At 40.9% G+C, this 14352-nt stretch overlaps 1 protein-coding gene across 26 annotated transcripts in view; it reads right to left on the bottom strand.

Moving 5' to 3' along the window:
- Positions 1–14352, bottom strand: part of MBNL1 (muscleblind like splicing regulator 1) — a 178069-nt gene that overhangs the window by 143613 nt on the left and 20104 nt on the right. For 4 of the 26 annotated variants that reach the window (XM_084768897.1, XM_084768878.1, XM_084768871.1 and 1 more), the window contains exon 1: positions 8780–9012. The exons of 2 other annotated variants lie outside the window; for them this stretch is intronic. The gene's annotated coding sequence lies outside the window, so the exon portion shown is untranslated. Of the gene's footprint in view, positions 1–8245; positions 8378–8779; positions 9021–9118; positions 9233–14352 lie in introns of those variants that run through there. 20 more of the 26 variants (XM_084768894.1, XM_084768873.1, XM_084768876.1 and 17 more) reach the window with 12 other exon arrangements.

The following is a 14352-nucleotide window of genomic DNA, read 5'->3' as shown; positions in this document are numbered from 1 at the left end:
ATATTCATAGTGTGTGGGGGCAAAGGTTAACATCATGTCATCTTCCTCTATGTCCTCTTTGACTTCATTTTTTGAAATAGAGTCTTTGACAAGATGGCCAGATGAGCTGTCTGGAAGCCTCCTGCCTCCACCTCCTGGTGCTGGGACACAAGAGTGCACCAACATGTTGACTTTTTAAAGAAGTGATGGGATCTGAACTCAGGTCTTCATACTTGTACACCAAACGCTTCACCCACTGAGCATCTGCCCAGCCCCTATAAATAGAATCCTTCTGAAAACTGCCTCGATTTTATGAGAATATCTTTCTATAAATATTAGAAAAAAACATAATCTATTACTTCTATGATTTGATGATAAACAATGTTAGGCCATTTATTTGTAAAATATAATAAAGCATCTTAGATGTAAGGCCTTCTCTCTCAAGCACAGGAATTCTACCAACTCTAGATAAAAGTCAAACACAACTGCCTGGCTTTTTTGTTTTGTTTTGTTTTGTTCTGTTCTGTTTTGGGTGGGTTTTCCTATATAAGAATCAACTATTAGTGTCTATGAGTGGCTGATTATTAAGGATTTTTACTTCCAGGAGAAAGAATACCACAGTCACACTGATACTGTCCCTAAAATAGCGAGGTCAGAGAAGTCTAAATGTCAGCCACATTGAGCACATTGCAAACTCATTCTATCATGACTCTATCTGCTGCCTTGTTTATCATTGAGGACGGGACACCCACAAGTTCTATGTGAACTGTAATAAGGAACCAAAATTCCTCATTCAAACTAGGACACCTTGCAGCAAATAACAACATAACCATAAAGATCCAAGTTTGTCTACTGTAGAATTACAAGTGGGGGATAGTTTTTGGTGGCCCTAAACCTTGTGCTTCGAAGATGCCTACACAGCAATAAAATGCCTTAAGAATTTAAGTGTTTCTCTGCCATTCAATACTCCTCGGTTGAGAATTCTCTGTTTAGTTCTGAGCCCCGTTTCTCAATTGGGTTATTTGGTTTGGTGGTGTTTAATTTCTTGAGTTCTTTATATATTTTGGAGATACCCTATGATCATATAGATGAGGAGGAGGTCCCTCTCAGTCACAGACATAGGGGAGGGTGAAAGTGGGAGGGAGGGAGGGAGGGAAGGAGGGAGGGAGGAACAGTAGGATACAAAGCATGGGATAACAATTTAGATGGAATATGAATAAATTAATAAAAATATAAAATAAATAAAATAATAAATAAAAAGAATTTGACACACCTTAATAATCGAGTTATAATTCTATCTTTTGTTTTTTTTTTTCCAGAGATGAGGACCGAACCCAGGGCCTTGTGCTTGCTAGGCAAGCGCTCTACCACTGAGCTAAATCCCCAACCCCGAGTTACAATTCTAGATAAGCTATAATTGTGCACTTCTCCCTTACTGATAAAGTACAACCCTTCTTTGTTGTTATTGTTATTTTGGGTCTGGTATTTTAAACAGGAGTTTGCTAGATTACACAGCAGCCCAGGCCAATCTTGAAGGCAAGATTTTCCTGCTTCAGCTTGCTGAGAACTGGGATTGCAAGCACACATCACCACACCTGCCTAGCTCCGCAATTCTTCATTTTAACAGAGCTCGTGAGTATTGGTATGATTGGAACAATGATAAAAGTTTTAAATAGGAAGTTTATGTTGATGTTTTGTTTTCTTAGTAAATCTTAAATGTCCTCTTGATATTCACTGTTAGCAAACCACTATTCTTTTCTACTGTTCATATCCAATCACTGCTATGCCCTGCAGACCCAAACATCATATGCCCACCACAAAGCATGGCCTACCCCTCATCCGTCACTTACTCCCAGCCTACTGCACTTCTTCCTATGCATCATATTCTTTCCCTGTTAAGGGCACTGCAGCACAATTCCCTCCTGAAGGTGACTTCCTCAGGCAAACAACGTCGTGTGCTCTCAACAGCTACACAGCTGTATGTGCTGCCCAATGTTCACTGTGGTCCCCCTTCTACTCCATTCCTGTACTACCTTCCTTCCATCTCTTTTCTTCTCTACCCTACCACCATTTACTCTTTCCCTCAGATCTCCCCATGTGATGCTGTATGACCCTTAGAAAGTATCTTGAATGTCTGTTGTCTTAAATAACCTGGTAACCCCCAACATGCATCATTTCACTTGTTTTTATTCTTTTCCATAAGTGCAGACAGTCTAAGACTACACTACCATGGCTCAAGTCCTCCTTGGGCTATTTAGCTACTAAATAACCTTGTGAAATATCTATGACCCAGTTTCCCCATCTCTGAGATCACGACATTAGCAGGCCATCTCATGAAGCTCTTCTGAGGAATGTGTGTATTACTTTAAACCATCACTGTAGACACAGAAGTAATTTTCCAAACTGTTAGCTTTAGTGATGCTTAAATTCTCTTTTCTATTCTTTAAGTTACACTGGGGTCAAAACAAAGTAATAAAGGGTTAAAATTTGAACATTGAAAAGTAAAATAATTCAAGACTTCTGGGTCTGGAAATAGCCAAAAGTCATGCTAATTTCTCCATAAGACAGAAGTCCTAACTAAGAACTATGCTACATCCATAGAAAATACTTAATGAGACTTCATGAAGCAATATATAAGTAACAATTTCTATTATGTTTATAATTGTTACTTATCCAATTATACTGTCACAGACTACATGATGGAAACATATTTCTATAAAACTTATTGTTCTTTTCAAGAAATTGATAAAATGCAGTAAGTATATAAGATAAAATTACAGTACTCACATCAGCAATTACAGGACAAAGGATCTCATACCCGGCAAAGGCCTCATTATTCTGCCTAGAGCATATTAAAAAAGAGAACCTCCCAAATAAACCTAGATATGGTATCTCTAGGGAGTTTTTTAAACATCTTGTCCAACAGCTTTTAACAAAATGTACTCAACCACCAAGCAACAGTGAGTAGGCCTTTCAAAGAAGGTGAGCACGCTGAGAGCAGAGCCAACACTTACTACTTCACAGCAACCTTCTCCAACAGCAAGTCAACTCCTTCCCACTTTTTGCAACAGCTGACTCACCTCCATGCTCTCCCTGGTCTGTTAGGGGTACTACTGTGCTGGCAACTTTCTTCCGTGATCAGACAAGATGCTGATGTGTTGTTCTTACTATAGCCAACAAAACTAATGCATAATTGTTGGCTGGGAAGTTAAAATGGACACTTGTGAATAATCTTCAAAATCTAATACAGAGTAGAGTTTAGAAAATATCTTTGATGGTGGCGTTTGCAATTATTTATTACAGTTTAGCACCTTGCTTCGACATCCTTAGACAATCCATGCTTATGACATGCACTGACCAGTAACTTTTGTAAAAGTCTTTTACTTTGTTTCTTCTCCTTTTCAGAATTTTTTACTGTAGAGAGATGTCAGTATCAGAGTCCTAAGAGAAACAGACAACTTCACCAACCCTTCCCCAGAAGCCTTCTTAAAATGGCCACAATGATTCCTTTTTTTTTTTTAATCTACAAAATAATACTTACTCTGACCTGATCCAAAACCATCAGATACTCTTTACTTCCTTTTTATTTCTTTCATTCTGAGTCCTGAGAAGTTACAGATTGTAATGGTCTGAATAATCCTCGTTTGCCTGTATGCACTTCTCTTCTGACTGCTTATTATATCTAAAGTTTCATTTCCCCTAACAAAACCCCTTCTCTTTTGGTACGCTGAACATGAATGTTTGGAGTATATTTAACAGCTATCATGAAAACGTAGGTAGAAATGTGTCCTAACTCTCAATCTAACTTTCTCTTCTACAAATTCTCTGTATCTTTTATTCACCACAGTTGCCATTTTGGTTTTCTTGACATTGAAACTAAAGAGTGCCTACAAAAGTTGGACTGCTTTAATGTCCACTGAAGCTAATAAACAATACTACCAGCATTCTGGTTTAAGTCATTTGGAAAAATACTATACATTTCCTACATGAAAGAACTAAATAAATGAATTACAATGTATACACCCAAAAGCTCTGTGTAAATGCTACATATAAACATACAGAAACATGACTGGGCCAGAGCAATACAGAAACATGACTAGGCCAGAGCAATGAATGATTTAAAAGATAAATTACGGGAAAGCTGGAAAACTAAAAGAATACTTTAGGTTTCCTGTTCCTTACCTATCTGGAGATCACTTCCTTTGTTGCACATATGTTAGCCAGAACTGCACCAGAATTTTTCTTTGTCTTACCCAAACTTCTACACCAGGCTGGGATAGCAGCCTTCCCCCCCAGCACTTGAACATTGAGTTGGCATCTGCTGAGATGGAATCCTCAGTACCCAGCAAACGTGCCACCTTCTGTATCATCTTAACTTTCATGAAATACCACTATATCACTTCACAATTATATCTTCCCTTTTTCAAACTATCTAGGTAGACAAATAATTACCTATGCAATGCAATATGGCTTCCGCTAGCCTTCAGATAATGGATCCTGTACTGCTTTAACAAAGAATAAATAATTACAGGAACCTATAATGGAAACATTTAAAAAGTGAAGAAAGTACCAAAAAGAGCTCTAACAGTTTAAAAATTGAAAAAAAAAATCTTTCAAAGACTACTGGATATCACAGGCACATGTGACAAGCACTTGTCTAAAACTGTGACATAGAAAACACAGAAGTTCTGTTATGTTTTATTTTTAATGTTAATAATATGTACAAAAATAAAATCATGGATATGCTATGATTTGTATTTCTCCCCAGAATATAACTACAGTGCTTACATAAATATATAGACATAAACATGTAAATATGAAAACACTATAGAAACATCAATTTCCCTATCTCAGATCTTTAAACAGTAATACCCACAGACATGGTATGTGTCAACTGATCCTGTCCAACTATCCGCTTTTCAGTCAAGGAACTCTGTAGCCCTTACCTAATATGCTTCATGACTCATCAGAAGAGAACACAAGTTTGCACGGATGTTCCCAGTCCTCTCCTTCCTCAGTTGTCGGCACTAATATGAAATAGGCCTGTTTTGGCAGATGAGAGACTCACCATGCCACGAAACGAGGATGAATTCTCTGAGGCTCCAGGAGATATGGCTCCTATTCCTCCCCCCCCCCCACCATCCCACCCAGCCACCCCAAAACAAACAAACCGGTATGCCTTTGATACCCTTCATGAAAAAAAAAAAATCAGCAAACATAACTTTACATGACTAAAATAGCGCCGCATTTTTGGCATAACAAACCACTTTGCAAGGCAAAGTGTACTTCAGTTATGAAAATATCTGAAAGGAATGTGCCCAGGACAATGCCATTGTGCTTTGTTTACAAGGAGATGCTTTCCCAAAAGGAAAGCCACAGGAATCCCTCAGAGCCCACAACCTCTCCTCAGAAGCATCACTTTGTCTTTCCCTGAAGGCAAAGCAATGCCCAAGGCCATACAGGTGAAAAAATCTTTCATTCCTGTGAGTTTGTTTGGTGATTTTATTTTCTAAGGAGGTCTGTCATAACAAAAGAAAATACATATTACACACCTAAAGATAATTGCTATTTACTGAACACCGTTTTAAAATAAATTTCACTGTCTTGCCTCTGTTTGGGAACTCCAGGACAATGATAGCTAGAGTTGTTTCTAAACATCTCAGAGTAGCAATCAAGCCCTATTCTGGCCTCTGAGAGGTGTTAAGCTCATCCTCCTAATTATAAGTCCTTCTCTGTTATTACCACCTCATCATTAACTCTCTAAGCTAAATAGTAGTTCTAAGGAAATAAAAATAGATGTTAAGTAGTATTTTTGCTCAAATTTTGGTTACAATGCAAGGGAAAGACAAGTCATTTTGTTTCTTTGTATAATAAGGGTCTTTACCTTGTAAAAATAAAAGTTACTTTTAGTGTATTTTGACTTGCAAACTCTAATTTAAGCTTTTTCTCAGAAGACTGCTTTCTTGCTTGACTTCAAAACACTGCTTCCTCATAGAACACAAGCTCTGTTACATCAAGTTTTGGGGGTGGAGGAAAGGAAATAGGAAATAAGTATACTAAAACTGTTCTATCGAAACCAGTACTCAATACATTGCTATTATAACATAGCTAATGTAAATAAAATATAATCAAATATTTTACATTCTTCTACAAAATTTTCACGAGCTGGTATGTATTTTACACTTTAAGGTAACAGCTCAGAACTAGTAACATTCAAGTGTTCAACAGCATTTGTGTGGCTAGTGGCTTCTGTACCCAGCAGCACATTCTAAACTTCCTAGAAAATGGTGGTGTTTTGCCCAAATACCCAGGCACTTTACAACCTTCCAATGCGTAGCGGTAGTACCATAAACGAAATCAAACATTTAGTGAACATATTTTGCTCACTTCCTCAACTGTCCTGACCATCATTTATACTGTCTTTCTAATGCCATTCAGAGCATAAAACACTCAATTGCCTACTCATCCGGGCTTTATTCCCAGAGAGATCCGAGATGCTCTCTACTCTGTATGCCCATCACCAGCCAGAAAGCCCAGAAGTTGCAGCAAGACCTTTCTGTTTCCAGAAATAGACCGGATCAAATACAAGTCTCATACACAGTGACAGTGATGAAGAGTGCAGGGCAATACATTAAAAAAAAATTGCTTCTTACTTACAATAAAAAAATCAGAAATATTACATAAGAATAGCACACTCTACCTCAACGAAAACTGTCACTGCAGGATCCTCTCCACCCCCTCCACCCTCAAGGAGAAACCTTGAGATAATCTCTTCTTGCTCTGAACAGAACCAAGTGTTTCATTTCGCAGGAATTCTACGCCCTGAGCAAGAACAGAATGTTAGAATCAGAATTTAATGAATTCCACTTGGGAGTCTGCCTCAAATGTGGAAGTGTACACACAGGCGGTGACATCCCAGGCCATGTAACACTTTGCTTTCTCTTTGGGCATGTATTGGAGTACTACACTCGATGTGTATCTTATGCTCAAATTTGCTCTCTGTTGCAAAAGAAAAATATTAAATGAGGCATATATGAGGTCTAAGTCTCTCCCACTAATAAAATGCGGCTACGATGCCTTCCCTCACAGTGTAATTATAAAACAGATAAACAGGTTTTCTGCTGTTGACCTAACTTGTTACAGCAGTCAACCTGGAGGGCAGTGGTTCTCACTGAGGAAACTCCGCATTAAACAAAGAAACAAAACCTTACCCTGCTAGACCTTGAAAGAAGGCCTAAGAGAGATAAAAAGAAAATGTAACCCTTGCAGATACACACAACAGGAAAACTGGAACTTGATAGGTTTTGCAAAAGCTAGTTTAACTTTAGCTGCCACCAACTTTTGAGAAGGCAAAGATGGAAGTGACAGCCACGTGCTCTCTCGGGCTATGAAAGAACACGTTGTCTCGGGGCTACCAACTTATATATTTAACACATCCTGTGTACTGAAATAAGTTCTTCAAAGCTTCTGAAGTGCTCGAACTTTCATTTTAACTTGTCTTCGGCGATCAAAATTTTATCTCACAAATAGGACCAGGTAACTACAACACTCCAAAGTCACAGAAGATAACACGGACAGAGACACCTTGGTGTGGAAAAGTTTTGGCCCTAAGTAAGTTCTTTGTATAAACAAGGAAGGAAGATTAGCATGTCCACTGGTGTACTATTTCAAAGCATGGTGCAGAGGGCCTGTAAATCCAAAGGCCATAATTATGACTTCCCTCTTCACGTATTAATTTGTTTATGAAATTCCTCGGAGTATGGCAGAGTTTAGTAATCACTTTCTATGGTCTGTGCCTGTGCTGGTGGGCACAGAAACCTAAGCCAGTTACAGTAATCTTCCAGGCAGCTTCTAACTTTGTTTTTAATCCTGAGGGCGCATACTGCACAGAAACCCGTCTTAGAATCCTAGCAGCCAAATAGGCTGCAAGCCAGAGAGACTTAAGAACACAGTTAAGCTTGTCTTCAACACCCCTGTAGTTGTAACATACTGTGCCTAGCCAGGAAGGCTTCAGCTACAGTTATAAATATGTAATTTTTTTTGATTCTCCTGTTACAAGCGCTGGAATCAAAGTATTCCACAAAGTATGACACATTATTAACAACAGACTCAGTCGGTCTTCAAAAAAAATTTTTTTTTTTGTTGAGAGAAGGCTACATAGTTGTCTTGTTTTTGTTTAAAAACCAGTCCGTATACTAACTACTTCTCATGAAAAGAATTCGACCAGCCTACTGCGGCTCCACCCTGGAAAGCTCTCTATACTTACTTTTCTTACAGTTTCTGAGTGACGCACTACAAAACGACCAGAAAGGGAGGAAAAGCGGCAGCCCTCTCAAACAGGGCGTCTTCCGCCCTGTAAACTTGGCAAAAAGCACACTGGACTGAAATACAGCACTCTCCATATAAGGCAGCCCAGCTAAACATGTCATGCGTAATTTATGGGTGGCAGGCAGAGCATTAACCTCTGCGTGCACATACTTGGCCCACACGAAGCCGGGTGCTGGATGGCAGCTCCGGCAGAGGGATGCGGGCGCGGTCGGGATCCGCACAGCCGGTGGCTGTCCCCGCAGTCCCCGGCAGAGGTCACCGAGTTCAGAGCACTCGGTCACGCACCTGCCCGGCTCCGGGGCTGCCAGTCCTGTCCCGCAGCGTCCCGCGGGTGCCCGCAGCGAGGCACGGGGCAGGGCCGGGAGCCGTAGAGCGCGGTCGCCGTGCGGGCCGGGGACCCCCCAAGAGCCACCCGAGGCCGCCGCAGCGCCGCCCGCAGCGCAGAACAATGCGCGGCCGCCCCGCCACTCACCTCTCACGTGGCCGTGCAGGCTGCCCGCCGGGGCCCCGACTGCCCGGGGCATTATGGGATCGCGACTCCGGGATGCCCGCCACGGGAAAGGGAACTGGCCGGGTCGGGTCACGGGAGCATGGCGAGCGCCCGGACTCGTCGGGCTGCGGCGAGAGACTGTGGCATGTCGCCGTGCAGCCTCTTATCGCCGCGCGCCGGTTTCCGCCGCTGCGCGGCCCCTCCCCCGCGCCAGCCCCGCCAGGAAGGCGCGCGGACGCGCCGAGCTCCCACGCGCAGCCCCGGTCCCCCGCCCGCTCGCCCGCTCGCCGGCTCGCCCTCCCCGGGGCCCGCGCTGCTCACCGCCGGTCCTGCTCCCTGGGCTCGGCGCCCACCCCGCGCGGCCCGCAAGGTTAGAGGAAAGGTTAGAGTCAACCGCCCGGCCTGCGGCGGCAGAAGCACGACACCGCCTGGAACCTGGAGGGCGAAGGGCGGGAAAGAAGCTGCAAGGGTGTTGGTAGATACCCTCCTCAGCGATCAGCACTCACAGTTTCAGAGTTCTGCGGGGAAAACTGTTCGTCACCCAAGCACAAACACAGACCATCTTCTCATCTAATCTGTAAATAAAACTTGCAGTTTAAAGACTCCCTCACTTCCAGCTCTGCAGTGTGGTGTACAGGAAGCAGCACTCCCTCTTTTAAAATAAAATAACATCTTAGGATATGCAGAGGTGTTCCCACGCAAACAAGCCCTCGGCAATGGCCTTGGCAAATGAAACCAGCCCCTAGTTCACTGGGGGCTGTCCTGTAACTTGGCTTTGAATGAAAAGAATCCTGGGCGTCTGAGAAGAGACAAAGTTTGAAGATCTGCAGAGGGGATTTCCTGTGAATTTCAGGAATTCTGATAACTTGGTCAAAGATGATTTTTAACTAAAAACGTTTGTTCCATAGTTTGAACATAATTTGAGTGGGGATGAGGGGTTACAAACTATAGCAGCAATTCTTCCTGTATGTGCGTACTGAGAGGGTGAGGCAGGCCTTCCTAGGCAGAGTAAAAATGGCCATATCTGGAAGATGTTAAGGTACTCACTCAAGTGGTTTGCAGAGGTAACAGTAACAGATGGGAGCTCTTGGCCCTCTGCTGGTCCCTGAAACACTGACTTAATCCTGTTTACTGATCCCTTCCTGAACTAATTAATTAATTAACTAGTTCTACTTCTCCATATTAATCATTAAAAGTACCCAGTGCCCCAACAATGGTAACAGAGTAGATTGACACATTTTCTCAGAGCACAGAGGCCGGGGGTTTCTAACTGACAATTAGTAACCATCATAGCCCCAGGACGTCTTTCTTCCCGGCACTCATTTCAGCAACTTAGGTGGCATGTGGGCTATGGCGAAGGTGTTAAGTACAGCCAGGATGGAGGTCTTAAGCAAAGATTGTATTTTGTAGAGCAGCACGGTACGGAAGAGACAACCCTATCACCCCCATCAGATAGACAGGTGCCGTAATGACCCCGAGAAAAGGAGGGGAGGATCCCTGGAGGAATTTTTTATAAGTAGTGCCTTGAAAAATGTGCAGAATTTTAAGTAAGATGATGAGAGAGTTGACAAGGAAGGCTAGTTGGCTACGGAGATGACTCCTTTGTAACGGAGCTGGGGGGTCAAGCAGGACAATGTAAGTTCAGATTCAAAGCACCAACCGAGGCGAGGATCTGATACCATCGTACTGAAAGTGGGTGAAGAACGGGAGATAGTCAAAGTTCATTGGCCAACACTGAGTTACAGATTCAACGAGAGACACTCAAAGATAAATAACTAATAAGGTGAAAAGTAAATGTCAGAAGACACTTGATGTGGAATCCTTTCCCTCCACATGCACAAATACATAGGCACAGAGCAGGGGGGTGGTGTCTGGGCTGGGGGTGGAGGGGAGGGGGGCGGAAGTAGAGGTGGGCCCTGGAACAGTGAAGTTAAAAGCAGAGTTCATGTAAGAAACCTATCTGTTCATTGGCATGTAGAATCAATGCATACATCTTTTCTATCCCTTTCTGCAAAAAGAGATTAAAGTGTGGGTGGAAGAGGAAGCCAGGGGGCTTCCATTTTACTCAGAAGACCATGATGAACTAGTTTGCAGGACCAGGGCGATAGGGTGGAGTCTTGCATTCTAGAAAGATCTTTGGCAAGTGCTTCGAGGTTGACTGGGAGTGTATTCAGGGATGTTGGCAAAGGAAGGGTGAATGGGTGTGTAGACACACTGGAAAAGTGACTCACGCAAGGACTGAGGAAGGGAGGGACCCTGGGATACTTCCAAGGTCCTAGCTTAGCCTACTGGATTGCAAGTAGCCTTTCTGTTGTTTTTCACTTTCTACCAACAGAGTCCTGACTTCCTGACCACACAGGCCACCTTTGCACCTGCTGCTACATTAGTTTCCATGCTCTGACAGTCCAGCAAACTGACAAGACCTAATTCTGTTTGAAGGATTAATTTACAATTGTACTCAGACCCTTGTTCACATCCAAGTTAGAGACTGGCTGATGTTTTTGTTTCGTTTTGTTTTTTGTTTTTTTGGTTTTTTTATGTGTTACAAAATTCGATCTTTGCAAACTGAACATGGTAAAACAAAAACAAAAACAAAACAAAACAAACAAACAAACAAACAAACAAACAGGACTTTGAACCTATGCCTGGTAAAAGAAGGGAACCTGTCTACCCTAACACTGCAGGAGTGGGAACTTCTAGAAACTAAAGAAAAATTGAAACAGACATTAATTTTCTGCTCCATCAAATAGAACAAAAAAAAATACAAGAATGGTACTTGAATATTAGGAACAATAGAATATTCTGGTAAAAGCAAATTAAAGAAAAAATGTTATTTTATAAAGATAAGGAGAAAAAGAATGCTATGACAAGGCATCCAAGCCAATCTGAAACTTAGAAATGAGCCAAAATAAATTAAGGCCTGAAACAACATTGCCATTGAATAAAGCTTAATCTATTACCATTTAAAATTCTGTACCACTGAAGCAAACAGCAAATCACATGTTAAAAATATAAAACCATACTGCCTTCAACTATCAATAGCCACTCAGTCACATTTCAATTTGTGAAAACTACCCAAAAAAAGTATTATAGTAATAAAAAGCTAATAGCTGCCCCAGTTAGAATCTACTGATTCTTCTTCAGTGCCAGGAGAGCGCTTAGGTTTCCCTTACACTGTGAGGTATTGATAGTCTATGGGCTCATGAAAGCACACATGAACAAGCACAAAAGGGGAGCCATTTGCAGGAGGAAAGGGAAATTATAGAAAACAATTTCAGATCAAGTAAAATCTCATTTTTAGGTAAAGGAAAAAGTGTTCACTGCAGTTTCCTATGATATTTCAGACTTTTCAAGTCTTAGTTTTACCAACAAGGCCAAGAGGAATATAGTCAAGAGAAATGATTTTGCAGATAATATCAGCTCCTTGCTTTCCAATAGTATAGATAAAAGAAACAGTAGCATTTATCTTTGTCAGACAAATGGAAGTCTTTAAAACCCACGTAAGGGTGTCAGTGTTATAAACTCTGTGTTCCTTGTTCTCTGTACAGAATCCACAGCTCAGTAAGCTGCCACTGGCTTTTTATATGTCTTTTCTGCCTCCTTCCATGTCATCTAAACCTAAGAATGATAGTTTTAAAAATAGAAATATAAAAACCTTTCAAACACTAATCTATAAATTGTTTTTACTATACCAGGGTAAAATAACTGTTATAATAACATAGTTATATAATATATAATAAAACAATATAACATATATGATGATACTGATTAATTTGATTATATGATAGTATCAAATCTAGGACCCAGCCTCAGTCCCTACACTTATTGTGCTTAAGGAAAACTAGCAAAGAGAAGAAGCTTCTAGAAGTAAGTAAAACATTGCAAACACTCTGCTGTAAAGAATCACCATTAAGCATATGCACTTTTACCTACATTATATTTCACACCAGGAAATTGAAACTTCTATAGCCTAAATTCAAACTTATTCAGCAGCTTACTATCTATACTTGACAGACTAAAAAACCTATTTATATGTCTGTTATCTTCAAGGATAATTACATGTTTTACACACAAAGTAAGTTCCTCTAATGTCCATTATCTAAATATAGATAATATATCTTGCATTATGTATTATGTAACAAACATGAAACATACATCATTATTTGTAGAAATTACAAAAATTAATTTCATATATCAATATATTTTCAATGTTTACAAAATTAAAACACTTCAAATATTAATTTAATCATGTACCTAAAAGTTCAGTCCTGTGTTTAACTACTTGAGGATACATCAAAATGAAGATTTTTAGAAGCATGGAACGGAAGTAGGGGGTGGAATGTTAGGGGCCATTTCCTGCTCTCTTAAGAGGTAGATAGTATCAGTGAAGCAGAGCAGGACTAGTATTGCTGCTGTTAGACTATTAGTTCTCATTGTCCTCTGCATTTAAGATAACAAACACAATATAAAATCCTATCATAGGTCTGTTTCCACTAGTTAATGTGAGCATCAACCGCTTTAGGTTTCTAAGAGTGCTGTTGCTTCTCCATCCTTCCTCTTTATCTTTCATTCTTTGTCTTCTAGCCTTTTGTTCTTTCCATACAGAAAACACTTTTCCCCACATGTTTCTATTCAAGTTTAGCAATCATCAAGTTTAACCAACCACCAATTCTAGGGTCTGTATTTTGGAAGTAAATACCTACTAGTCATTTTCTTTCAAGGATTTTATTCTCCTAAGAGAAGACAAACAAGTAAATAAGTAATAAAAGGGAAATCCCAGGGATAATTGCGGGTAGAGATGAGCACTTTTAAGTCAAACTAAGCAGACTGAGAAGAAAATTGTGCATTCCATGGGATAAATCTAGACTGAGGCCATCATGTCCTGAGCAAAACAAGGGCCCCGGAGGAAGAACAGGCCCAAGATTGGTGCAGGGATGTCAATTGGAGGACAAGGAAACAGAAATGGGCTGCCTAACCTCAAGGATTTGTGACCAAGCAAAAGAGAGCAAGAGTCTTAAACTTTCGAACTACAGAGCTTTGACCACAACATTTTGGCTAAGTGGGATGCATTGATGTGTTTGTAGCCAGCATTTGCTCCTTTGTGAGTTCCTCTTTCTTCCACCTTTCCCCACACCTTTTCTTCTTCCTTTTCAACCCTCTAACATTAAATATGAAAGAAAAAAATGATAGAGAGGAAAAGGAAAGAAATTCCTGGATAAAGTCATGGGTCAGAAAGGGGGAATGTTATCCTTAGACTATTCCTTGCTGATGGAGGCATTGGACATCTTGGGGCAAGTTTGCTCTTGGGTGTCAGGATATATAATTTTGTCTTGTTTCTTCTGTGAGCGTGATTACTAACAAACCATGACCATCATCAGCCAACAACTTACCAACAACCAACCAACAGCTCAAGATGCCTCTCGGGACCCTAGCATTTATATACCCTCTGAAAAGTCCCCAGAATTCCAGAGGTCACTCAATCTTAGAAACTATCTGCAGCTGGCAAAATCACGCCTTCACCAGAGCACAAGACAAATAATAATCAACTGCTGTGA

This window comes from Acomys minous (genome assembly GCF_964271855.1).
Source record: "Acomys minous genome assembly, chromosome: 19".
Lineage (NCBI taxonomy): Eukaryota > Metazoa > Chordata > Mammalia > Rodentia > Muridae > Acomys > Acomys minous.
The sequence above is the reverse complement of the archived record's forward strand: the minus strand, read 5'-3'. Positions and strand labels throughout refer to the sequence as shown.